The sequence below is a fragment of the Mus musculus genome, chromosome 17 (genome assembly GCF_000001635.26).
Source record: "Mus musculus strain C57BL/6J chromosome 17, GRCm38.p6 C57BL/6J".
Classification (NCBI taxonomy): domain Eukaryota; kingdom Metazoa; phylum Chordata; class Mammalia; order Rodentia; family Muridae; genus Mus; species Mus musculus.
This window is the reverse complement of record NC_000083.6, coordinates 26,859,676-26,886,764: the sequence shown is the minus strand read 5'-3', so window position 1 is coordinate 26,886,764 and position 27,089 is coordinate 26,859,676. Positions and strand designations below refer to the sequence as shown.

General features: G+C 46.5%; 1 long non-coding RNA gene and 1 pseudogene across 1 annotated transcript; both read left to right on the top strand.

The window, feature by feature from the left end:
• Positions 1–518: 518 nt before the first annotated feature.
• Positions 519–26,588, top strand: Gm17382 (predicted gene, 17382). Its single transcript, NR_168075.1, has 3 exons — positions 519–798; positions 21,649–21,691; positions 25,174–26,588. It is a non-coding gene; the product is annotated as a predicted gene, 17382 (long non-coding RNA).
• Positions 6,093–6,551, top strand: Gm29819 (predicted gene, 29819; annotated as a pseudogene).
• Positions 26,589–27,089: the final 501 nt, after the last annotated feature.

Below are 27,089 nucleotides of genomic sequence, written 5' to 3'. Positions count from 1 at the left end.
GAAGAATTGTAAATGACTGAAGAAGGACCCATGGGTAGTTGAATAGATATATAGATAAGTGGATGGGTGAGTTAGTTAGGTGGGTAGATGAAGGGAAGGTAATAGATGCTAGCATTCAGCTTAGCTAATCACGCGGCAAAGCTAAGTGCGCCTGCCCTTGCTGGTTCAATTCAAGCATAAGGAATCCCCTGTCTCTTAGCACTGTGCGGGACACCCAGCAGGTACCTGGCATTATCTGAGTTCCCCAACTTAGGAGTACCTGACAAGCATCCTTGCTCCAACTAATTTTCACAGCTGCCTCACTGAGGCAAGATTTGGCCCCTGGGTGAGCATGAGAGATGAAGAACGAAGATTCTGTCCTTTTCGGGCACCAAGAGCAGGCTGTTGAGCTGCCGCGGGAGGGAATGGGTGAGATCCTGGAGGGCTGGGACTCTCGAGGCGTTCCCCTGACTGGCCACGAGAGGGCAGCAGTCCGCAGCCCCAGCGCCGCAGCTAGACCGCAGGGCCAGCAACTGGTTCTCTAGCAGTGCTGCTTAGGACCCACGTGCTCAGCGTGGAACTCACGTGTCGGCGAATGCGGAAGAAAATCGGGAAAACCGATGTGGCATGCTCTTCCCAGGCAACTGTGCTGGGACAGGGTCCCGCAAACGTCGCGGGAGAAAAACCGAAGACATGAGGTGCTCCCAGTGCGGTCCAACAGGCGTATTTTAAATATATGTCCCCAGGTCCATGACTGAAGAAAATTCTGGAAGGACTCCCAGGAAGTTATTTCTTTTTTCTGCTTGCTGTGATATTGAGGTAACTGTTTTGCCATTTAAATGCATTCTATCATTTGTTACTGATAATGATGACGGCGGCGGCGGCAAAGTGATGATATCTGGGATGTAAGAATATGGAAATTTTATTTGCTTGCCTTTCCTTTGCTTACTTTCTGAGTTTTTTAAGCACACGTTGCTACCAAGAGGATAGTTCGGTACTGGGGTGGGAGACACAACTGAGCCACAGGACAGCTGGCACCTTGTGATTGCTTAATATTGCCCTTGAGGTACCAGGATGCATGGGGCCCTGGCCGCCTTGGTACCTACCTGGTGCCAGTCTGTTGGAGCCTCAGTAGGGTCAAGGGGCAGAGCTCTGGGAACAGTAGCAGGGTTCTCGGGTCACAAAGGATGTTCCAATCATCTTGGGCTCTGCTCCTCATTTTTCTGACAGTCTTGTTGGAGATGGCCCTGACATAGCAAACAGGACAAGGTTAGAAAGCACCAAAGCTCCATTCAAACCATCTGCATCTGATACTAGGGTGACCTTGGGCCAGTGACTGGGTATCTCTGGGCCTTAGGTTTTCCGTTTATTAGACAGCAGTTGCAATATCTTTGCTATGAAAGTTAGCACTGATGCCTTTAAGCCATCCAGCAAAAGACAGCCACGTGGTGGGTATTACACACCCCCACCCGGCTTCCCTGTCCACAGAACGAAATAAACTAGATATATGAGTAGAATTTTTAAAAACGAAACTAAAGCGAGACCAGCAGCAGCTTGGGGACTGCTGCCTAGCTTTCCCAGACCCATCTCCAAACCGATAGGGACAGCGGTCTTCTCCTCATCGCCACGCCCTCCCCGTGGCACAGGCCCCGCCTCCCAGCCCTGCAGTTCCTACGCGCTCTCAAAGGTCGGCGACATTGTGCTTTGGACGACAACCTATCTTTTTGGCTTTCCCAGCCTTGACTGTCAAATCCTAGATAAACTGAGCCAGCCTGCTCCTGACACTCACAGAGCAACTCCAGAGAAAGGAAAAGCTCGCGCCGTCTCCCTCATTGCAAAACAAAGATGGGGAATTCTCTGAGCCCAAGAATGCTGTTGGCTGGGAACAGGCAGGCTCTTGGAAATAAACTAGTAAATTGCCAAACATTAAGGCAGAGACTGCCTGAGGGAGCCGTCGGCCTGCGAGGGAAGTTGAAAGGCCACAAGGGACTGGAGAGATAGCTCACTGGGCAGGGTGCTCACAGTATGCAAGGGGCCCTGGGTTTGTTTCCAGCACCAAGTGAACGGGGTCTAGTGGCATTCAGGAGGGGCAGTCAGAAAGCTCAGAACAAGATCTCATCCTTAGCATCACAGTAAGATGGAGGCCACCCTGGGCTACAGGAGACCCTGTCTCTAAAATTAAAAAAAAAAAAATAAGTGACACAGGTAGGCAAGTCAAACGTGCTTACTGGAGTATGTAACGCTATAATGATAAAGAGCTGTAGCACACTGAGGAAAGCGGCTGGAAAAACTCGGAAAGTGTGTCTATCTAGAGAATACACACTCCCCAAGAGGAAGGCTTACTGGGATAAGTAGGCTAGGTAGCAATAAAAGCTGAATTGCTGGCCAGTCAGTGCTGCCGCATACCCTTAACCCCTTAGGAGACAGAGGTGGGCAGATCTCTGTGAGTTCCATGGTCTACAGAGCTAGTTCTAGGACAGCCAGGGCTATACATCGAGGCCCTGTCTTGAAAAACAAAACAAACTGCTAAGGGAAATAGCAGGGGCATTTCCTCTCTAGATTCTGCTTTAAGCTCACAGCATCCTTTCGCTGTCTGGAGGAAATGTAGGGTTGCCCATAATGCCACTACAACGCCCGCTGTGCTGGCAAGGGTGTCCCCTGTGTGTGAAGAAGACAATCCTGTGGGTCAGCATTCATCAAATGGTCTCCAGAGGCTCCCAGGGGATGGTAACTGGGAAAAAGACTATAGAAATTTTGCATTTCAAAGGGAGGGAAAAGAAGAGGGGAAAGTGGAGAGAGAGAGATTGAGAGAGAGAAAGAGCGCTCCTGAGCTCCGAAGTCTCAGGTCTTCACTTGTACAGCCTTCAGTCCCCTGATCCTTGTGTCCTATGGTAAATATTTGCTCTGTGTTAGGCAGTCTGGTTAATTAGGTACTGAGCATAGCCCAGGACACACAGTGTCACAGGACACACAGTGTCACAGGACACACAGTGTCACAGGACACACAGTGTCACCCGGTGGACTTGCCTAATGCCTAGAAGGTGGCGCCTTTCACCTTTCAAGCATGAACCCCAAGGCTACAGAGAGCGGTTTTTAGAAGTCACGTGGTTTCTCAGTACTAAGGCTGACACTGACACCCAAGCAAACACAACTTAATCCAACATCCCTAAAACTCCCAGCCACAGCTTAAACTGCAAATGGCACCCGGGCTGCACCAGGTGGCTTGTTCTTTCATGAAGACATTCATTATTAGAAATGGCTTCCCAAAATGTTTGGCTAAGTCCAGCTGCTGTGACACACATCCTCCTCAGGCTCTATTTCCGCCCTTGGCCTCCTTTCCTGCTAACATCCCCAAGGCGTTCCATCCTCCCTTTCCTGGCCCCTGTGTCTCTATACCACTCAGCATATCCCAAGAGTCCAGAGAGGACACAGGCACCCAGCTGGGTCAGGCCACTTCCCTGACTTGGTTGGACCTCTATCATCTTACGGTGACAGAACATGGGACAGGAAGAAAAGATATAAAAGTGTATGTTGAAAACCAATTGTGGTGGTATAGCCTGGAGTCCCATAGCACACGAGACTAGAGGCAGGAGGACGCCAAGTTCAAGATCACCTTGGGCCTTATAGCATAATCCTTCTCAAACAAACAAGTTGAGTTTGTAACCTTTTGTAATGTGATGAACTGGTGACATTTCATATATCTCTCCCCTAGATTCATTAGCCTAGCCTTTCCTATGTCTGGTCCTGGTTTCTGTCCTCAGGGTTCCTGGGCCAAACAGACTTTTTCCCAGTACATTCTGGAACTAAGAATTACCCAGAAAACAAGTCTGAGTCACTACACTCCCATGTGAGCCTGTCTTGAAGCCTTAGCCCAGTACCATGGCTTCCCATACCAGTGGTTATCACAGAATAGTGTCCATGACTCAGACAAAGCCAGGCATTGGGACAATGGCCCAAAGATTTACAATCCATCTCTCACGGGCCCTAGGGAACCAGCTCCATGCCAGAGATTATTAAAAATGTGAGGTCACCTTTCTCTCTGAACTTAGTGGTCTGGGACCATGTGGGGAGGTCTCTGGAGAACTCAGCCCTCTTCCAAGTCTGAGCTAAGTGCCCCCACCCCCACCCTGTCAGCTCCCTATTCCCCAGGTCTCAATCTCAGGCAACCTTTTGTGCCAGAGGTCCCAGGTCTGCACATCAAACCAATATCTGCATATTCACAAGCGGGGACCAAGGACATTGGGGAAATTGGGTCTGCACTAAGTATGTACAAGGCTGAACAACACAAAGCAACAAGTATTTACCCAGACTTTCCAAGCAACACAGAGATGGCGTAGAATGCAGTGGAGAGTGTGTGGATTGTTTGAAAACCTTCCATTTTATGCCATGGGTATGAATATCTGCTGGAAAAAGTTTAAATCACAATTTATAACACCAGGTTTCCTCCATTGAAGACCATGAGCCTTTGCAGATAAGACCTGATTGGTGAGGTGGATCAATAGGAACTAACCCCTGAGGGGCAGACCTACTTCTGGTTCCCACCCAGGCTCTCTGCCTCCTGCCTGCCATCATGAGAAAAGGAGTCACCGAAAAGTCCCTGCTATGGGTGCCCAGTGTCATTCCTCCTTCCTGTGATAAACCAAGATGTCTCTCCACCAAAAGCCCACATGAGCCTTTGCCCCTGAAGTTCTTTCTGTCAGGAACATTGTCCCAGAGTAACTAATAAGGAACCAGAGGGCTGTTCCAGAACAGTCCCTCCCTCCCTCCCTCCTTCCCTCTTTCCCTCCCTCTCTCCCACAAGCCAGTGGAGAACAGTGCCCAGGACTAGCTTCAGTAGTAACGAGTGAAGTTTAACTAATGGGTAAGATCCCTAGAGTGGGTGCCTTTATACCACAGGATCCCCCAGTGCATAACGCAGCACCCAGACAAGGTAGCAGGGGAATATTTGCTGAGCAAACGCCTTTGGGATGCACATGTGCCATGTGCACGCCTCACCACGATCTTTAGGCGTGTATAACTGCTTTCTATAGGCTTCACGGCCAGCTAAGAGATTGCCTTGTGGCTCAGAAGATGCCTTCAGTTTTGGACTTCTCAACAGTGTGAGACTGTCAAAGATTCCAAGAACTTTTAGAGACAAACTAAATGCATATGCATTTTGAGATGAAAACAAGACTCTCAGAACCGAAAGTGGCAGAAGATCATGACATGAAGTGATGTTTAAGTGTGGAGGGGTAGGGTTATCATGGCTAATATTGACCATGGATTTGATTTTTCTTTTTCAAGACAGGGTTTCTCTGTGTAGTCCTGGCTGTCCTGGAACTCACTTTGTAGACCAGGCTGGCCTCGAACTCAGAAATCTGCCTGCCTCTGCCTCCTGAGTGCTGGGATTAAAGGCATGTGCCACCAGACTGGATTTAGAGTCACCATAGTAACAATTCCATGAGAAACGGTTTAGTTAAGCATGGAAGACACACCCTGAATGGGGGTGGTTCCATTCCTTGGCTGAGCCCCTGGATTGGATGAAAAGAAAATAGCAAACAGAGGGTCAGCCTTCATCTCCTGCCACTCCCCAGCTGTGGACTCAGTGTGTGCAGGTGCCTCCCATGCCTGCTACCAGGCCTTCCCAACAAACTAACTCTGGCAATCTATTCTAATCTTCTAGCTCCTACCCATTCTCTGGCTTGTTCTGTCTTTAGCTGTGTCTAGCTTCTTCTCTCTTCAATCTGACTCTGTAAAACTCTCTCCTTAAAACTGCCTCCTTCCTTTCTCTCTCTCTCTGCACTGCTTTCTCAAGTAGCTTCCCTTTCCCCTCTCTTCTCTGAGGGTTGGGGGTATCCTATGCTGTCAAATCTTTCACTGATTCATCACTTTGTCTGACACTCAATTAGATATCACTTTTAAACATGGTTAAACTAACCTTACCTTCATTGTTTGGGATTAGAGGTGTGTGCTAAGGACTGAATGACACCACAACTAGACAGGGTTTTTGGATAAATAATGCAATCTTGGGGTTCAAAGTGTGATCAAATATCTTTCAATACTCTTCCTTCCTGGAGTGTTTTTTTTTGTTGAGTATTTTGTTACAACAGTGATAAAAAATAACTAACTTAGAGAAATGTTTGTGTGCACGGAAAGGGGATGCTTCTTTGAACTGCAGAGGCACTAACAGTGAGCACCCAGAAAGACATTCAACTCCCAAAGCATCAGCCAATGATATATATTTGTGGTGATGTCATACCAAAAATTAAAGAGAACCTAATCAGCGATTTAATCAGATGCAGAGAAAGTGGATACAGAATAACGTACAAGAAAGGAACTAAAAGATTGGTGGGTTTGATGCTCAACAGAACTGGGGAATTCAGGGGTGCCTTCATTCGCTCATTTGCTCCACTGATGTTTCTCTTTACTGTGTAGCTTTTAGCTTCCTTAATGACTGCAACTGTACAGCTATGATTTCATTTTAGAAATGCAATTGTATTTTAATACTTTGTACAAAGGAAATTTTGGTTCAATATATGACTTAATTTATTATTCTTGTAATTCCCCACACAGTGAAGGTTAAAAGTATTTCCCCGCCCACCCCCCCAAAAACTAACTTAAATGGATGAACCAAATTTGATCTATACTTAAAATGGAATATTATGAAGTAATTAAAAAGCCAAGCACTGACCATGTGCCACAACAGAGATGGGCTCTGAAAATGTGCCAAGAGAAAGGCCAAACACAAAGGCACGTATCATATGACGCTATTTATATGAATTCCAAGATAGTCAAATCCAAGAGTAGATAAGTGGATGCCAGCGGCCGGGGGTGGAGTAAGGAGGGGTGCCTAATGGTACGGGTTTGTCTCTGGGACAGTGAAAATGTGCCACATTAGGCAGCAGCAGTGGTCATACAACTTTGAAAGTCCACTGAAAGTCACCTAACTGTGTGTGCCTTAGAGAGGGTGGCCCTAATGGAATGAGAATTATCTACTATTTAAAAATAAATAGAGCTTCCAATCTACTTCCTGTGCTCCCAGTTAGAACCTAAAGTCAGTGGCTGCTGGCCCCTTTAGACACCATGAAAGAGACCAGAACAGGTCTCCTGGATAATGAGACCCAAGCAGATAGACACAATGCAGGGCTCACTGGAAAATGCTGAGTTACAGCCACTGATGTGTGAGCAGGAAGGAACAGTATTGCTCCCACTGAACCAGGGTCACACATCATAACACAAGCAAAGCAGCCATGAACAAGAATTTACTCAGAAAAGAAAAACCTTCTAATATTATTTATTTATTTTCATTCTATGTGTGCGGCTGTTCTGCTCTGTGCATGTCTGTGCACCGTGTGCATGCAGTGCCCACAGAGGCCAGAAGAGGGCATTGGATCCCATGGGGCTAGAGTTATAGATGGTTGTGAGCTGCTCCGTGGGTGTTGGGAATGGCACCCAGCGCTCTTAACCGTCACCCCAGCAAACGTTCTTGTTTAATTGTCCCTAGAGTAAACAAATCTTTCAATATAAAAATGGACACAGGGTGTTTCAAAGGATTAAAGAATAAAAAGTCACAGAAATGACCACGAGTGAAGAACGGTTGCAAAGAAGTGAGATTGTCAGTTTGGGAAACTGAATGGAAAAGCCAAGCACTGGGAGTCCCAGAAGTTCTCATTTGAGGATGGATAAGAAGGTCTAAGGGAAATGAGAGTAGACAACACAAGAAAATGCCATGAAGCTGTGCACAGTGTGTTTCCAGACTTTATAATCCTCAAAGTTTAAATGAAAGAAACATGACTCTGAATTTCAGAATGGCAAGGATAGGGAAAGGAAAAGGGCTGTCACAGCAGTCCAAAACAAAACAAAACACCCCACAAACAGAAAGACCAAGAAAAAGCTGGGATGGTGGCACACACCTTTAATCCCAGCACTCCAGGAGCAGTCGTATCTTTGTGACTTTGAGGACAGCCTGCTCGAAAATAAAATACTACTGGCAAAATGGCTCAGCAGTTAGGAGCCCCGGCTGCTCTTCCAGAGGACTTGGGTTCAGTTCCCAGGACCCACATGTCGGCAGCTCACAAATAATTACAGCTCTAGCTCCTCTAGCGCTGGAGATCAAGTGCCCTCTTTTGGCCTCCACGGGCAATGCATGCATGTGTGCATGCATACACACACACACACACACACACACACACTGTGCACAGATACACATGAAGGTAAAATACCCATACACATAAAAGAAAAATGTAAAAATAAAACAAATACCCTTTAATAACAAAAAGAGTCTTTTTCAGGTAAAGAATACTCTGCCTGAGTTAATATACATACATACATACATACATACATACATGTGTGTGTGTGTGTGTGTGCGTGTACGCAGATGTTGCCAGTTACACAAAAGGCAGTCTCCAGCATTCCATCTCTGACACGTCACCCCAGTGTTCCTACTTCTGAGAATCTATATTTAGAAAACATTTTTCTGTATGGACTAAGATATTAAAAACAACGTTATTTTTAGCAATAAAGAAGAACTCTTAATGCATCAAGACGGGGAACTTGGCAATCTTGATTAATTTTCTAAAAAGAGTTTGGGATGGGGGGACTTGGTTGCTCTTCTCCTTGCTCTGACCAAACTCCAGTCTCCTGGAGGGAGAGTGTAGCCCTGCCCACAGCCTGAAGTGCAGTCTGTCATGGCGTCAGGGATGGGAGGCGGCTGGCCATACGGATCACACTGGAGCTCCATTGGTCTCTCCTCTTTATTTGGTTCAAGACCCCAGTGGATCTGGACACATCCAGGATGGGGTTCTGCTGCTCGGTTAACCCCTTCATCCCCAGAGACATGTTTCCATGGCGGTTCTCAATCTCATCAACAGTGCTAACCATCCCAGGAGGGCGGGCATGGTATATGCAGCCCAGGAATGTTCTCAGCTGTGTGACATGCTCCACCAGCCAGCAAGATGGCTCAGAGGGCTGGCCCACTTGCTGCCAAGGTTGGCAGCCTGGGTTCAATCCCTAGGACATACGTGGTGTGTGTGTGGGGTGTCATTCTTCACGTGCATACTACAGCACGTGTGTCTAGACATACAAAGAAATAATGTAGTTTTAAAAACTCCAAGTTATAAAAGTGTTCATGCTGTGTCAAAAAGCTTCGAGAGAAGAACTGTCATAGATGCTCTGACTCAGCTGTGGCCCCTGCATGCTGCACTACCAGGCAACATGAGCCCTTCGGTCCAATAGCTCTCCTCCGTCTGTGTGGGAACCCACAACTGCAGCTCAGGCCTCGCTACCCTCTGGTGCACACATGGCAGTGCAAAGGCTCCCAGCATGCCAGGGGAGGCTACAAAGGTGACCAGGTGGCCTCTCTGCTCAGCCTACTCCTCCCCAATTCCCCCTTCATACAGAAAGGGCCAGGAAGTCATGTTTGTGACTTAAGGTGACTTGTCAAAGGCACGGTCTTTGTCTTCATGGACAGAGGTGCTGTGGTTTAGACATAGCTCCTCTCGTAAAGCAAGCCAGAGTCAAATGTCCCCTGCCCCAGCCCTGTGAGATACCAAGGCAGAAATGTAATTGCACTGTGGTGTTCAGAGGTTTCCTTTGTGGGTGGATTGGGGTCGTAAAAGCTCATGGTGGGAAGGAAGCATAACCGAGTACCAGAGGAGAGGAATGGGACCATGTGTGGCACCTCCCTGCCTTCCACCATGATGAACCCAGAGTCCACCATAACTGCCTGCAGCTCCTCAAGTTTGGATCTCCGGAAACCAAGCCCAAGAAAACCTCTTTTCTTTAAATATTTACCCAGACTATGATGTTGTGCAAGAGAAAACTGACTAAGAGAGGAGATTCTAGTTCTCTCTCTCCCTCTCCCCCTCTCCCTCTCCCCCTCTCCCCCTCTCCCTCTCCCCCTCTCTCTCCCCCTCCCCCTCTCCCTCTCTCCCTCTTCCTCTCCCCCTCTCCCCCTCTCCCTCTCTCCCTCTCCCTCTCCCCCTCTCCCTCTCTCCCTCTCTCTCTCTCCCTCTCTCCCTCCCCAACCCTCTCTCTAAGAATTGAATTTTCCCAAATGTATAACGCTGCCCTCCTTTCTATCCACCAAGAAGCTTCTTTGGGACTCAGGATATGCAGTGGTAGAAAATGTTTGCTAGAATGCTCAAGGCTTTGGGGTCGATCCACGCCGACGACCACAGTAGCAAAGCCTCTTCACCCCCGCCCCACCTCCCACTAAACCTGACTCCCCACATTTTCCTAAATTGCCTTTTCTTTTCCTGTATTGAGGCAGAAGCTAGAGCCTTGCACACACTGGGCACACACACAATCACTGAGCTACACCCCAAGCTTGGCTTTCTTTCACTCAGACCAGAATCTGTCAGTCTTTCACATTTTTGTTTGTTTTTGTTTCTGTTTCATGAGACAGGGTTTCCTTGGGCAGCCCTGGCTGTCCTGGAACTCACAGAGATCCTCCTGCCTCTGCCTCCTGGGTGCAGGGATTAACAGGCTCTTTTAAACTGTTCATGGTAGGAAGGAATGGGACGGTGTGTGGCACCTCCCTGCCTTCCACCATGATGAACCATGAGATGTTTTCTGCTGCATTTGAAGAATTATATTAAGTCCATTATATTAATCTAAACCTCAAATCCATGATTTCTTAGATTATCTTCAATGGGACAAGGAAAATAAACATTTGGGGTTAAAAAAAATCGTGTTTCAATAAGTGTGTTTATTTAATGTTTATCTTTATTACTTTTATATGTCTCTAAATACAAGAAGCTAAGTGTTCCTAATACAAAATTATTCATTCTAAAAATGCCTCAAAATCCAAAACTTAAATTTTAATAGTTTCAGATTTGAGGGCATTTTCTATCGTAAGAATGTCCATCCAGGAAAGTCCATGTGAGTATTCCAAAATCCACCATCACCACACCAAAAATGTCTGCAGTGCTTCTGGCCTCAAACACTTTGCATGAGGGCGCTGTTCCTGTCTTAAGCCCTAACTTTTTAAATTACAATGTCTTAATGTGTGTGTGTGTGTGTGTGTGTGTGTGTGTGTGCGCGTGTGTGTACAACTTTTCGAAGTTGGGCCTTCCCTGCCACCTTGGAACTAGAGCTCTGGTTATTAGCCTCACTGACCCCTAAAATTTTTCATTTTTAAATATACCTAGGAAGGCTAATTTATTCCCATATGTGTGACCATTACACACATATGGAAATAAATTAGAGAGATGACAACAGAGAAGGACTCTGGGAGAGACAGAGTCCACTGAGCACAGAGGTTTGGCAGGCCACTGCAGAAACCCACCCCAAGCCCTCAGCAGGTTTTCTGGGTCTGGGGCCGAGTGGATCTGCGGCATTCCTGAGACTCATCTGCAGTGGGTTGCTGATGTAGTAAGGCTCAGCATTATCCATTTTTGCCAGGAAGAAAAAGAATCAGCAAGCAGCCTTCTCGGGCACAAAGAAGACACCTGGCTTGGTGTGGTGGGGCCGGCTTCAGATTCACTGAAACAGTGCCCTGCTCTCTAGGCCACTCACTCTCTGGCTTATCCTTCCCTGGGCCGTGCCATGCAGTCCTCACACAGCAAGCTCTCCCTTCCAGAAAGCTTTTCCATGTCCTGCAAGCTGAGCTGACAAGCAGGGTAGAAGGGAGAGATCTCCACCTAACAAAGGTTAGGCAAGCAGAGGCAGGATGGTCTCGGAAGATTTCCATTCAGGACTCCGAGGCACTTGGCCTTTCCAGGCTTCACAGGCAAACTGGAAGACACACAAAGAGTGTGTCAGGGTAGAGCAGGGGTGAGACCGGCAAGAGGGCTCCTAGACTTGAAGACTTCAGGGGATTAGGGAGGTGACAGGCATCTTCTAACAGGGACTGCTGCCAGCCCTCCACCCTTACCTCCCCCAAGTCCGTTGCAGCCTTTGTCTGTCACTACCAAGCTGGGACTAGGCCCGTGGCTCAGGTCACCACTCCGGACATTTGGGAAGGGGGATATGAGTTTGGCAGGTCTGTTCCTGACCAACTGCCACCTTGCTGGGCATTAGCAGAGCAGCAGGTGCGTGCAGGAGGAAGGGCATTTTGCCCACGCTGGCATCTGGCAGCATCACACAGCAGCTTCCATGATATAAATACAGGGAGCGAAAATAGCTAATCCTAGTTAACAGTGGTGTAATCACCCAGCGCCCGCCCGGCATGGAATCCCAGAGAATTTGGAGGAAGCAGCTGCGGGGCTGCCCCCATCCGTGGCCCACTGCCCCTGGGTGGCCTGGGCTGAGAATCTAAGCCAGAATAAAGCAGGAGGAGAAAGAGCAACTGGAAGAAAGGGACCTGATGAAAAACACCTCTAATCACCACTCTTCTGGGAGAAAGATGATTTTTCTAGAAGCTCTATGAAAAATCTGAGCTTCCATCGAGAACTGGATCTTCCTGCTCTTAGTGTTGACAAGTGAGGATACAGTACACATTGATCCAAGTTTGGAGGCTGGTTGGCTTGTTTTTTTTTTAACTCTGTGTATAGAGACCAGAGGAAGTGTCTCCTTAGTCCCCTGAGAGAGGGTCTCATGGTTTTTGTCTAGGCTGGCTGGCTAGCAAGCCACAACAATAGCAAGCCACAACAATCCTCCCGTCTCTAAACCCCAGTGCTGGGGTCATAGGCATATGTGCCTGATTAGGTGGATATCGAAGATCCGATCACAGGTCCTCGTGCTTGAGCAGCAAAAAGTCCTGCCCATGGAGTTTACCTGTGCCTCTTGCTTCTGGATATTAATAGTCACTTGGCACATCATTGGCTTCCAGCTTTGGGCCAACCAGGTCTCATTATGGCACTGAGGACAGGGATGGTCCATCTGTGGCTGCCAATACCAAGCGTATGGGCTCAGTTTTAGTGTCCCGCCTACTCAAAGTGCTAACCCATGGCATTCCAAAGATGGCTTGTGGCCCTCTGGAAGAAGCCAACAGGCTTGGCTGTGCTCAGCCATCTTGTTCAAACCAATAATGAGGGCTCACAGGCTGGCACAGATGCTCAGGAGCTTCTGCTCTGCTCGTGCACCCTTTAGCTCTTTAGCTGCCGGTGACGGACAAGCCATGTCCAGCTGAGGCTCGTGTCTTTCCTCACACACTCTGAGCTTCATCCTGACGGCCCAGCTGTGCTCCCAAAAGCATTCTGAGCACTCAAGTCCCTCCTGAGCCACACGCTTTCAGACAAGGAGGGCAGACATCATGGCTGGCCATGGAGCAGCTTGGCCAGAGCTGCAGCATGAAAATGTCATGAGGCACACCCACAAGGAGTGCAGAAGCAGGGTGGGATCCGGGTCACGGAATTATTTCTCCTGGGAACACCCAAGATACTTGATCTCTTACAGAATCTGTTAGAAGCCTCTGGAGGTCTGGGGAAAGTGAGAGGAACAGCCCAGTACAAACCAGAAGGAACGTGATCAGGAAACATTTGTCACCCTCATGAAGTCTAGGAGTGTCATGGAACAAGACCCCTGATGTGTTTCTGACAAGCCACTTTCTGATTCTGAGGGGAGCATACTAACTATACACAACACTGGATTTGGGGTGCTCATGACATTTCATATAATTTTATCACACACGTTTCCTAACCATGCATAAAGGAGAGCCACCATGCCCTCTTTCTCTAATGAGACTATAAGTACCCAGTGCAAAGCAAACACGAGCTGCACAAAGCTCAGGGCCCCAAGTTGCAAGCTGCAAATGAGCAGACAGCTGGCCAGTCTCAGAATCCCATCAGCCCTCTGAAGATAGAGGCTGTGTCCAAAGAGGGTCCATGACATTGTGTGTCACCATAGGTCACCAGAGCAAGCTCAACCCTCAAGGTCAAATTTGAAAGAAGCATTTAATGACATGGAACAAATGTTTATGACATTATATCCAAATTATTACATTCTATTTTAAAACTCAGGACAAAACTGCTTATATGACCTCGATGAAGTTAAACAGACTTAAAGAAAGATTACAGAGAGCAATGGGCATCTCGCTCAGATAAACATGACTTATGCTTTCTACTAGTTGCTAAGTCTATAGTCACTGACATGAAGTCCCCATTACATGAGTTCTTCAGAGGAACCTGGCCAGTCACTTCTGCCTTGACTATAACTGCTCAGCTATAACTGTGTGGGTCAAGGCTAGAATAAAATTTCCAGTAAAGGGCCAGGGAGATGGCTCGGTGGCTGACACTACAGACCCCAGGCTGTTAACCCAAGTTCAATTCCCGGAACCAACATAAAAAGCCAAATGTGGCAGTGAGGAGCTGTAATCCCAGGATCCTGACAGTCATATGGCAGGTGGAGTCACGAGAATTGCCCAGAAGTTTATGCCCAGCTAGCCTGAAGTGCACAGAGAGCAGAGACCTGTCCCAACAAGGAAAGACTAAGAACCAGTCTCCACCAGTTGTCCTCTGACCTCTATACACAAGCCATGGCAACACACTCACACCCATACATTCACATACACAATGAGTATATACATACATACATACATACATACATTTTTTGGTTGTTTTTCTTTTTCAGTTTTTCATTTTGTTTGGCTTTTTGTTTTGTTTTGTTGGTTTTGCTTTGTTGTTTGGTGGTGGTGGTGGTTGTTTTTTTTTGAGACAGGGTTTCTCTGTGTGGCCCTGGCTGTCCTGGAACTCACTCTGTAGACCAGGCTGGCCTCGAACTCGCTTTGGAAACTTCAACAGTCTTGAACTCAGAAACGCACCTACCTCTGCCTTCTGGGTAAAATATTTTTTAAAAATATCAAATCAAAAAGAAAAGCCTGACTCCATGCAATTGACATATTATAAAGAAAAAATATGTTAGATAAAAATAAACAGCCTAGAGCTAAGAAAAGCTACACTAGGGTTTGGATATTTTCAACCGAATTTTCAGGACTGGAGAGATTACCCGGTAAAGAGCACTTGCGGCTCCTCCAGAGGATCTAGGTTCAATTCCTAGCACTCACAGAGAGGCTTGGAACCATCTGGAAATCTAATATCAGGGAGATCTGATGCCTTCTTCTGGCCCAGTGGGTGCACAGGCACATCTAAGCAAAACACCATACACACACACACACACACACACACGATACAGGCAGGGAAACTCAGCACTCAGAAGATGAGGCAGGAGGATTGCAGGTTTCTGGACAGCCTGGACTACATAGTGAAAATCTTTTTTAAAAATCAATAATAACAAAATAAAGCATGTTTTAAATAAATATTTTATATATTAATTACATATAAAACTACATTATATAAAATACATGTTTATATATTTATAAAATATTTGTAAATAGAAATATGATGTTTATATAAAATATGAATAGAAAATATAATTTTAAAAATATTTATTTATTTATTATATGTAAGTACACCGTAGCTGTCCTCAGACACACCAGACGAGGGCATCAGATCTCATTTCGGGTGGTTGTGAGCCACTATGTGGTTGCTGGGATTTGAACTCTGGACCTTCGGAAGAGCAGTCGGGTGCTCTTACCCACTGAGCCATTTCACCAGCCCCCAGAAAATAAAAATTTAATTAAATATTAAGACTTACATTAGGGCTGGAGAGGTGGCTCAGCAGTTAGGAGCATTGACTGCTCTTCCAGAGGTCCTGAGTTTAATTCCCAGCAACCGCGTGGTGGCTCACAACCATCTGTAATGGGAGCTAATGCCTTCTTCCATTGTGTCTGAAGACAGCTACAGTGTACGCATATAAGTTAAATAAATAAATCTTTTTTTAAAGTTATATTGTATGCATGTATATGTGTGTGTGTGTATGTATGTATGTATGTATGTATGTATGTATGTATGTATATTCTGTATTGGAAGAAGAAATGAAACTCTATTTTTGAGATTGTTAGAGAGCCAAGTGTGGTAGTGGACACCTTTAATCCCAGCACTCAGGAGGCAGAGGCAAGCCTGTTTCTGTGAGATTGAGGCCAGCCAGGTCCACATAATTCTAGGACATCCAGGTTATGTAGAGAGATCCTGCCTCGTAAAACAAAAAGCAAGCAAACAAACGAAAGATTACTAGAGCCATGTCTCAGGTTGAGAGGATCCAAGTTTGGTTTCCATGTCAGGTGCCTGTAACGCCAGCTCCAGGAGAACTTATACTTCTGATCTCCAAGGGCACCTACACTCACGTGCACACACACACACACACACACACACACACACACACACACACACACACGCACACACACAAGCACACACAAAAGCACACTCATACACATGCAATTAAAAGTAAGGTAATTTTTTTATTCCAAAGGAGCCTGGGCAGGAAATATCAGAGGGGCAGTGGAGGGAAGCAGGCTCAGATGCAGCTCCTGTCTCCCCTGGTTAACCGGAGCTCCCCCTGACCCTGCTTCCCTCCTCAACCTCAGCTGGAAGTGCCTCACTCCAGGTCCTCAGCAAGGGCCCCAGAAGCCTGAGGTGAAGGCACAACTACTTGTGATGACCGAGTTTCCCCCAAACTATTTAGCAGGAAAAGAACAGACCAGTAGCAACAGGATAAGAAGAGAAGGCTAATAACCCACGGGTGTGCTCAAAGTGCGCCAACATTAGTCTAGAAGCGTCAGGCAACCCAATCCACATGGTCCTCATAACTGAGAGATGTAGATCATAGCAAGTCTAAGGAGAAAAGCAACCAGACACTAAATAAGAGACTCAAGGTCTCCTAGCAAAAAGTCAAGTGAAACCTGAGATCCTTGCTCCAAACCTCACTGCCCCTGCCTCAGAATGCCTGAGCTTCCACAGAGCCCATGAGAAGGGCACAGGAGCAGGAGCCCGAGAGCCAGGTGATGGACAATCCTCACCAGATGGACTGGTATTGCAAAACACCAGAGTTCACCCCCACCAAATAAATAAATAAATAAATAAATAAATAAATAAATAAATAATAAATAATAAATAAAAAATAAATAACCAACCAACCAGGCTAGAGAAACGAAAGAAAGAAAGAAAGAAAGAAAGAAAGAAAGAAAGAAAGAAAGAAAGAAAGGAAGGAAGGAAGGAAGGAAGGAAGGAAGGAAGGAAGGAAGGAGGAAGGAAGAAAGAAAGAAAGAAAGAAAGAAAGAAAGAAAGAAAGAAAGAAAGAAAGAAAGAAAGAAAGAAAGAAAAGCTTCAGGATGGCGAGATGGCTCAGCGGGTAAGAGCACAGACTGCTCTTCTGAAGGTCCTGAGTTCAAATCCAAGCAACCACATGATGGCTCACACCACCCATAATGAGATCTGATGCCCTCTTCTGGTGCATCTGAAGACAGCTACAGTGTATTTATGTATAATAATAAATAAATCTTTGGGCCGGAGCAAGGAGGAACTGAGGGAAGCGAGCTAGGCCAACCAGAGTGAGCAGGATTAACCGGAGTAAGCAGAGGTCCTAAAATTCAATTCCCAACAACCATATGAAGGCTCATAACCATCTGTACAGCTACAGTAAACTCACATCAATCAATCAATCAATCAATCAATCAATCTTTAAAAAAAGAAAGAAAGCTAGGCAGTGATGGCACACACCTTTAATCCCAGCATTTGGGAGGCAGACAGGTGGGCCTCTGAGTTTGAGGCCAGCCTGGTCTACAGAGTGAGTTCCAGAGCCAGAGCTACACAGAGAAAAACTGTCTCAAAATAAACAAACAAAAAAAAAACAAAACAACAAGGAAAGAAATGTAAAACGTTCAAGAGTACTGTGGACTGAGCTGCTTGGCTTGGCACCCTTTGGCCACACCCAGTGTTGCTAAATCAGCGCCTCAGGCCAGCAGGTGACTGTGGGTTCCACTGCAGACGGGGGACACAGAGCTGAGGCTCCCTCCTCTTGTGCCCTATAGGCAGCTTTGTTGTAATCTAATCACCTCTAGAAGTCCCAGGCAGCAATCGTTCCCTCACCCTGTCACAATGCCATCACATTGCAACACTGGCTCTCCTCACACACCCAGCCCAGGCAGGGCACTGGGACCTGTCTTGGCCACACATCCACAGATCAGTGGGGTCAGCCTTGGTTCTGCACAGTTCACAGAGGCCAAAATAAGCCTCTGTGAAGGGGCCCCAGCTGCAGAGAGGCCAGGCTCGGGAAGCTTGCTCGGAGGCTAACCCAGGTTTCTTCCTGATGCTCCCAAGAGTCTGTTACAGACACAGACGCTGAGTGAAAAGAAATGACTCGAACCTTCCTGAAACAAGAGCAGGTGGATAAAGAAGTAAGAAGAGTTCAGAGGCAACTAACGGGCTGGAGAGATGTCGAGAATGCTGGTTACTCTTCCAGAGGAGCTGGCTTCAATTCTCAGCACCCACAACTCCGGCCCTAGGGGATCCATCACGTTCTTCTGTCCTCTGTGGGAACCAGGCATGAATGTGGTGCACAGACATACATGCAGGCAAAACACCTATACACATAAATATAAATAAATAAAAGTGTGTGTGTGTGTATGTAAGAGAGAGAGAGAGAGAGAGGGAGGGAGGGAGGGAGGGAGGGAGGGAGGGAGGGAGGGAGAGAGAGAGAGAGAGAGAGAGAGAGAGAGAGAGAGAGAGAGAGAGAGCTGACTACTGCTGGGCTAGGATAAAGCCCATTGTTGTTACTTGTGCCCAGAGTACAGAGAGCCCTGGGTTCTATGCCACCATCACTAAGTACATAAATAAATAAAATAGTAACACCAAGCAATTAAGTCTGAGGATCTATATCAAGGGTGTAGTTTTGATCTCCAGCATTTGGGGGTGAGGTGGATCTTCTCAACACAATGAGCTCTGGACTTCTCAACAAGCTTGCACAGAAAGTGGAACAAGAGACCTCCAAGCCAGAGGCAGTGGCATGAGCCTGTAATCCCGGCACTCCGTAGGCAGAAGCACGGCCATCTATGTGGATTCTCAAGGTCAGCCTGGTCTATACAGTGAGCTATGTATTAACCAAGGCTACATGGCAAAGGGCTTGTCTCAACCAATAAAAAAGAAGAAGGGGGGACAAGCTCAGTGTTCTCGATGCAGCTATTCTGGGCACTGCACCCCTAGGCCGTGAGCCCACATCAACCCCCTCCTTCCAAGAGCGTTTGGATGAGTCTGAAAGTCCTGGGATGAGGATCAAGAGGAAATGGCTGCGGCACCTTATGTTTATGTTGGTCCCGTGTTCCACACAGACTATCCCACCCGTCTCTGTTATCATCTAGGAGGCAAGGAAGCCAGAATTTTTATTCTCATTTGACAAATAAGGAGACAAAACCCAAGGTCCTGCATGTACTCGGCAGTAGGCTTGGAACCTGCTATGTGCAAGCTAGGTGGCTCAGAGCAGCCTCGCCCACCAGAGCGGAGGCAGTGGGACAAGAGTGGAGGCCACAGGGCGAATAGGAGTTGAGGGAATTCCTTGGAGGGTATAAATAAGGAAAAATCATCAAGAGGGTTTTTTTGTTTTGTTTTGTTGTTGTTGTTGGATTTTTTTGTTTTTTTTTTATGTGTATTTTGATTTGTTTGTTTGTTTGCTTGCTTTTACATATTATGTGAGCCTCAAATTAATTCTATGCATTTGCAAATACAATGCTCAAACCACAATAGAAAATAAAATGTCTCAACGGATACAAATGAGCATTTAAGGAAAGAGGCAGCCCAGCGTGGTGGCACATGTGTTTAATCCTAGTACTCTGAAGGCAGAGGCAGGAGGATTTCTGAGTTCAAGGCCAGCCTGGTCTACAAAGTGAGTTCCAGGACAGCCAGGGCTACACAGAGAAACCCTGTGTCGGGGGAGGGGGGGAGGAAAGAGGCAGACAGACAATCAACAAGCAATAGAAACAGGGCGTGATGAGAGGTTTCCTACAGAGACATCATTGTGCGCAGATCTGAGAAGCCATACACATCCCAAGCAGGAAAAAAAGAAAAAGGACTCTGAGCAATGGCAGTGGTTTTAACAGCCTACTGAAAGCAAAGCTGACAAGATATTTGTAGGTAATAAAATATCGTTTAAAAGACAAGGATCAGAGCCAGACATGGTGCTGCAGGCCTTTAATCCCACCATTTGGGAGCCAGAGGCAGGAGGATCTCTGTGAGTTCCAGGACATCAAGTGCTACATAGAGAGGCCCTTTCACAAAGATAGATTAGATAGATAGATTGATAGATAGATAGATAGATAGATAGGCAGATAATTAAATAAAAGACTAGGATTAGACCAGGGTTGACAGTCCAGCAGCAGCAACAAAAGCAGAGGCAGAAGGGTTGTGTGGCTCTCTGTCTTTCTACTGCTCTGTCTCCCCCCATGCAAATCCTGAGGATAACATGGCTGTGAAGCTGCCCATGCCTTGCTATCTCCCCACCCTTTCCCCTCTTCCCAGAGTCCCTTTTCCTTCCCTAGCAAGAGAAGACCTACTTCTGTCTGAAGGCTCACCACAACCCTCACCTCCTCCATGGTTGAGAACAAGTCTCTGTTTAAAATGCAGGCAGGGGCCAGAGGTGGGGCTCAGTGGGTAACGGAAACTACACAAAGGAGGAAAGAGAGCTGACTCCACACGTGTGCCACAGTACATGTGCACGAAGACATACAGCAGCAGCAACGATAATTTAATAATTTTAAAGAATTTAAAAAAAAGATGTCTCAGTGGTTAAGAGCAATGGCTGCTTTCCCAAAGGACCTAGGTTCAATTCCCAGCACCCACATGGCAGCTCACAACTGTCTGTAACTCAGCTTCCAAAGGATGCGGTGCTCTCACTCAGACGGATATTATACAGGCAAAACACCAGTGCATGTAAAAAATAAAATTTTTTAAAAATAATAAAAGATAAATAAAAATTAAAATGTGTAAAACTTAGAGCAGATATACGATGTGGTATTTATTGCTTCTGAATAAAACGGAATCCCTGGTCCCTCGTTTTTCTTTCTCCTTGCTGAGGCTCTGACTTTCCCTCAGATAACCATCACTGATGCTCTGTTCACCCAGTTGCTCCTTAATGTCTTGAAAAGCTCAAATTCTAAGGCTCAACCAACTGCCACATTACACAGATTCAATTTTCTGTCAAAAGGTTCTGTTTGACATCACCCCACTGCCTTTTTTTATGTATATGAGTACATTGTAGCTGTCTTCAGACACACCAGAAGAGGGCATCGTATCCCATTACAGATGGTTGTGAGCCACCATGTGGCTGCTGGGAATTGAACTCAGGACCTCTGGAAGAGCGTTCAGTGCTCTTAACCACTGAGCCATCTCTCCAGCCATCACCCCACTGTCTTAATTGGATTCCCCATTGTAGGCTCTCATAGGTCCTAGTCTGGAATACAACACCCAAGAGCCAATAGCCACCGATGGGGGACACACACTGGGCTGGAAGCGTGGACTCCACGATGACAATTCCTGACCTCCGGCTGACGCCAGCTCTTCATTCAACTGTATGATCCTGTGACACCAGCTACTATCTAAGACCACCCACTGTGACCAGGCATCACACTGCACATAGCAACCACCAACATTAGACGTGGGATCTGCACCCAAGACACTCCCAGCCTTGCTGAGGAACATACCCTTTCAACAAGGGCAAAAAATAGAGCATGGCAGAGTTAGGAGGGGAAAAAATAACTTGAGCCAAGATAGGACCATTCCTGAGCCACCTCATCCTCCTCCACAACCCCCCTGCTTACGTTCCTGGGCTCACTCCTCCCCCTACAGTCTTTCTGCCTAATTTCACTCATTCCCTCTGGCTTTAAACATCTGTATACTGGTTTTCAACTTCCTGTCTTCTTTCTAGGTCCATCCACCTAGGTGCAGACTCAGGAGACAATTGTCCAGAGGTGAGTGTCTGACTTGAGTCTGACTTGGTGCAAAGCCCTTGCCTCGCATATACAAAGTCCTGGATTTGCTCCCCAACACAGATGAAAGACAGAGAAACTTAGATGTTTATACAAACAGCCTAACATTTAACCCCCTGTAAGACAGCCATTGCTTTCTTGCCTCGTGCCCAGCCCACTTCACACCCATGGGTTTTCTTCAAGCCCTCCCCTCCAGGAAGTCTGTGTGCCTGAGCCATATACTTAGACACTGGGGTCTTTCCCTCACTCCTCTCCTTCCTTTGCCCCCTTGGAAACACTCAACTACCATGGCAGTAGGCTTGCAAATGATCTCGGTGTCTATTTGTTTATTTTCTTCCACAGGAACGCCTTCCTAAACGCAAGAACCTTGTTTTCCTTTTGGTCTCTTTGTTTGTTTTATTTTTCCTGGTGAGCCCTCAGACTTCGAAACTGAACTTGTCAATGGCTGGTCCCTAGATAAATATTTGTTAAGTGGCTGAGAATGTCAAGAGAAGGTGGCACAATGGAGGTGACAGTTGAGCAGGGTCCTGAAATAGAAAGGGGAGTTCCCTTCCCCTGCTGCTGAAGGGGGCAGAGAACACTGGGAGGAAACAGTACAAAGGCAGTGTGGGTCTCTAAAGAGCAGAGTGTCTGGGATGCTAGGACCTCAACTTCAACCACATTTACGTTGAGTTACTCAGACTCTAAGTCTAATCCATCTCAAAGACGCATCTTAGATGTTTTCTAGCGCTGCAACAGAATTCTTGTGACTAGTTTATACAGAATTAAGTTCTATTCATCTCTAATGGTGGGTGCCCAGAGTCTAAAAGCCACATCTGGTGAGACCCTTCTTGCTGGCAGGCACTCTGCAGAGGTAACATGGACCCACACGGTAAGAGGTGACTAGGTAAGAAATAGAGCCAAATTGGCTTACATGACAGACCTGCTCTCAAGATAACCCATTAGCCCAGTAATCCATTAATCCACAAGTGGATTAATCCACTTATGGGGGCAGAGCTCTTAGGACCTAATTGCTTCTTCAAGGTCCCACCTCGTAGTACCTCAGAGTATTAAATTTCAAATTTCAACATGAAATTTGGTGGGGATATGCAGACTCATCCTGACCTGAACACTATAGAGCTGATACTAGGATCTTCTTCAGTGAGTCCTTGACAGTGATATGAATATGTAATAAGTGGCATATTGTTTTATTAATCTTGATATACCATAGTCATAGTTCATATGGTCAGAAGATGGGCTGTGTGATGTAACAGGTCAGATTAGAGGTAAATCACTTAATGCCAGGAATTTTCAAAACATCTAGCAGTAATGGCCAGATGATCATGTTTTCTGTCATTTATTCTGTGTGCAAAATGTTGGGCAAACAGGAAGTTCTCACTTGCAAAGCCAGCTTCTGCTCTTCCACAAGCAAAGTAGTAGTTAGCCAATGTGGGGTAAACATGAAAGTTATGTATCGGCTAGCACCACAAATGTCCCCAAGAGGGGTGTGTGTGTGTGTGTGTGTGTGTGTGTGTGTGTGTGTGTGTGTGTGTGTGTGTGTGTGAAAGAGAGAGAGAGAGAGAGAGAGAGAGAGAGAGAGAGAGAGAGAGAGAAACCCGGCTAAGCTGCACCACCATATGGCTTAGGATCAGGTTGTCAACATGTGTCAGTCATATGAAGGCTTGCTAAACCAAAACTGGAAGGTTCACTTCCAATATGGTCCACATGAAAAAAGATCAGTCTAGTTTATGACATGGGGTCCTTCCCACAGGATTGCTTGGGTACCCTAGAAGGTGACAGCCAGTTGTTCCCAGTGAGCCATCAAAAGAGGGCAAAGTGGAAGCCACAGTGTCTTCATTCCTTGGGCTCTGATGTCATTTTTTATAGACGTTCTACAACGTCCATTGGCTGCCAGGTCAGCCCTATGCATTGTGGGATGGCATTGAGAGCACAGTTCTTCTCCAGTGGTTTTGATCCTTTCAGAAAAGCAAGGAACTGAAGCTAGTAGGCACCATTTTGGAACTGGCTACCACTATGGGTCAAAAGTGAACCAAAATAACCACGAATGAAGTCAAATAACTATGCTGAAGAAAAGTCTAAAACCATAGAAAAAAGATGACTGAGGAAGGAATAAGGCATACAATCTATGACAGGGTCACTGACAACTGTCACTCATCAAAGGCCTCCTTTGTTGTACATGTCCAGGTTAGCTTATGTCAACTTTATATTCGCTAGAGTCATTTGGGAAGAGGGACTTTCAATTAAGAAAATGCCAGACCTGTAGACAAGCCTGTAGGGCATTTTGTTATGTAGTGACTGATGTGGGAGGGCCCAGCCCATTGTGGGCGGGGCCACACCTGGGCTGGTGATCCTGGGTTCCATAAGAAAGAGGCTGAGCAAGCCACAGAGAGCAATCAAGTAAGCAGCATCCCTCCATGGCCTCTGCATCAGCTCCTGCCTCCAGGGTTCTGCCCTGTTTGAGCTCCTGCCCTCAAAAGACTATGATGTGGAACTGTAAGTTGTAATAAACCTTTCCTTTTCCAAGTTGCTTTAGGTTATGATGTTTTCTCACAGCAATAGAAACCTTAACTAAAACAATAGACAAGGGGATGGAGATGGCTCAGAGGTTAAGAGCACTGGTTGTTCTTACAGAGGACCCTGGTTCAATTCCCAGCACCCATATCGCAGCTCACAACCATCTGTAACTCCAGTTCCAAAGGATCTGGTAGCTCACACACAGTGGAGCCACCCTCTCCCCGCTGCTGCCCCAACAAAGAGCCTGAAAGCCCCAGGCTGCCCCTGAGCTTCACTGAGGCACCAGACTGAAGAATGACAACTGGCTCCCAAGCTCCAAGGCAGAAGGGGTGCCAGCCCCTCAGTGTGTACAATCCGTGCAAGCAAGATGAATTCGACCTCGAATTCTACCTCCAACAAAGCCACACAGACCAACCAAAGTGGCTCAGCAACTTTAAATATTCACCATCTCCAGGTCAGGCACCAATCAGCAACACTATGGTAATGTATACTGATGCTTCCCCAGGCAAGAGTTTGTGAGCAGCAGCCAGTGTTGGGGACACCCTGGCCGAGACACCAGACAGAGAGTTTAAACACAGGATAGCAGAAGTCAGAGGGATCCAGAGCCTTTTCCACTCTTGGTACTTCTGTTTGAATGTATCAAGAGGCTGCATAAACATATTATTTACAGTACAGATTCTGTTGTCTTGAGAATTGAATCTGAGTGTACTGGATGACAGCTAATAGTTCTTCTAACTTTAAGCTTCTTAGGTTCTGTCTGTTAAGTGTGGGAGAGTCCAGGGCACTACTGGCGCCTAAAGCAATCACCATTCTCACACTTAAGCTGGCTTCCTAGCACAAATCGTTTCCTGCATAAACAGCCCAGCACCTCCCGATGAAAACTTTCCATTTGTCTCCTTAGTCTTGGGCGGGGCTGGGGGAGTTACTGACCTTTTATTCCTTGTTGCTAGGAGAAAACGGTGATGACATCTTTTTGGCTGGATGGAACTGATGGAAGATTTATGGAGCAGCTGAGGACTGTCAGAGCCAGACCCAGCAGATTTCCTAAGAGAATGACCATGGCCTTTTCATCAGCGAGCACACTGCCTTCTGAAATGGTCTAACATGAGAGAGAGAGAGAGAGAGAGAGAGAGAGAGAGAGAGAGAGAGAGAGAGAGAGAGAGAGAGAGAGAGAAGGAGAGGGAGAGGGAGAGGGAGAGGGAGAGAGGGAGAGAGAGAGAGAGCCCTATCTAACCAGCCATCAGTGAGGTTATCCCTGTACCCCACAGCTGCTGCCACCCAATCTGAAGGTTCCCGCTTCTGCTCTTGAAGTATTTATTGTATGTGACCACACAGAAGTCCTAGCTGTCACCCACCGTCAAACCCCCTAGCCCCAGTCTGGGACCCAGAGCCCTCCAGGAGTGGGAAACTTCATCCTATACCTTCTCAGTCACAGGGATTTCAGAAATTAGTCACAGGAAGCAGGGAGGCCGAGAGTGGAGGCTTCCAAGAGGAGCCAGTAACAGGATCTGGGATCTTTCACCCCAGGTCACAGAAGCTTAGACTGTCCCCAAGGTAGAGATGAGTGGTCAAGGATGGAACCGGCCTTCCCAAGGCTTCTGCCAGCAGCAAGAGCTTTGGGGAGATGGAACCTATAGCCAGGCAGTCGTCCCCTCACTGACTGCTCTCTCCCGTATCTCAAATGTCTGTCCTAATACTCTCAACTCTGAGAGACAACAAGGGGTTGACTGGAGCCCAGAACCCAGCATGTATCTGAAACAAAGTCTTGACCTGACTTCCAGCCCTCCCCTCATGAATGAACACTGTTGCATCTCAGAGTACTCTCAGACATCCCAGAATTGTCACTCACAGACATCTCATGTGGACAGACAGTAAATGATAATCATTCTGAAGGTATGGAAAAGTTGTGGGGTGGTAGAGGCAGAAGGCACTGGGTTCAATCCTCTATATGGAGAGAAAGATGATAGATAGATAGATAGATAGATAGATAGATAGATAGATAGATAGATGATAGATAGATAGACAGACAGATAAATAGATAGATCAGAGACACACACTAAATATCTACCAACAGAAAATAGTTTAGGGCTGGTGAGATAGCTCAGCAGTTAAGAGCACTGACTGCTTTTCCAAAGGTCCCAAGTTCAAATCCCAGTCACCACATGGTAGCTCACAACCCTCTATAAGGAGATCTGATGCCCTCTTCTGGAGTATCTGAAAACAGTTACAGTGTAGTTACATATAATAAATATATCTTAAAAAAAAACAAAATAGTTTAATAAGTTCTGGTTTATGGATAGGGAATACCATGCATCCATTTTTAAAAAATTGATGTATGCTCAATAAATGTAGCAGTCACCCCTCATCAAAGAAGCCTTTCTTCATAGCAAATGGAAACCAGCAGACAACCACAACTGGACACTGCAGAAATCAGCAGATTGTGGGAGCCATGCCCCAGTGGATACATTATATCACAGCTCCCGAGTCTGTGCTTAGGGGAGCATTATGGGAGAGGGGGCAGAGAGGGTAAAAGCCAGAATATGAGGAAGCCTGCTGTGGAGCAGTCTGCCCTAGAGATGGCTGCATGAAGAAGACCTGAACAATGTCAATACCAGTGAGCACGTTAACAGGGAAGGGGAAATTCCACAGGGTCTTATCCTTAGACAAAGAACTATAGGCACCTAATGCCTGCTGGGAGAAGCATTTTCCCCTTCAAGAGACGAGCCCCTTATTGGTTGTCCAGCGTAAAATGGTAGCCTTGATACACACCAAGACTCAGCAGGTTGTGCTTTTATTTATATATTTGTGCATACACGTATTACATACACACAAGCATATGTGAGTAGCAATAATAATCAAAGAAAAA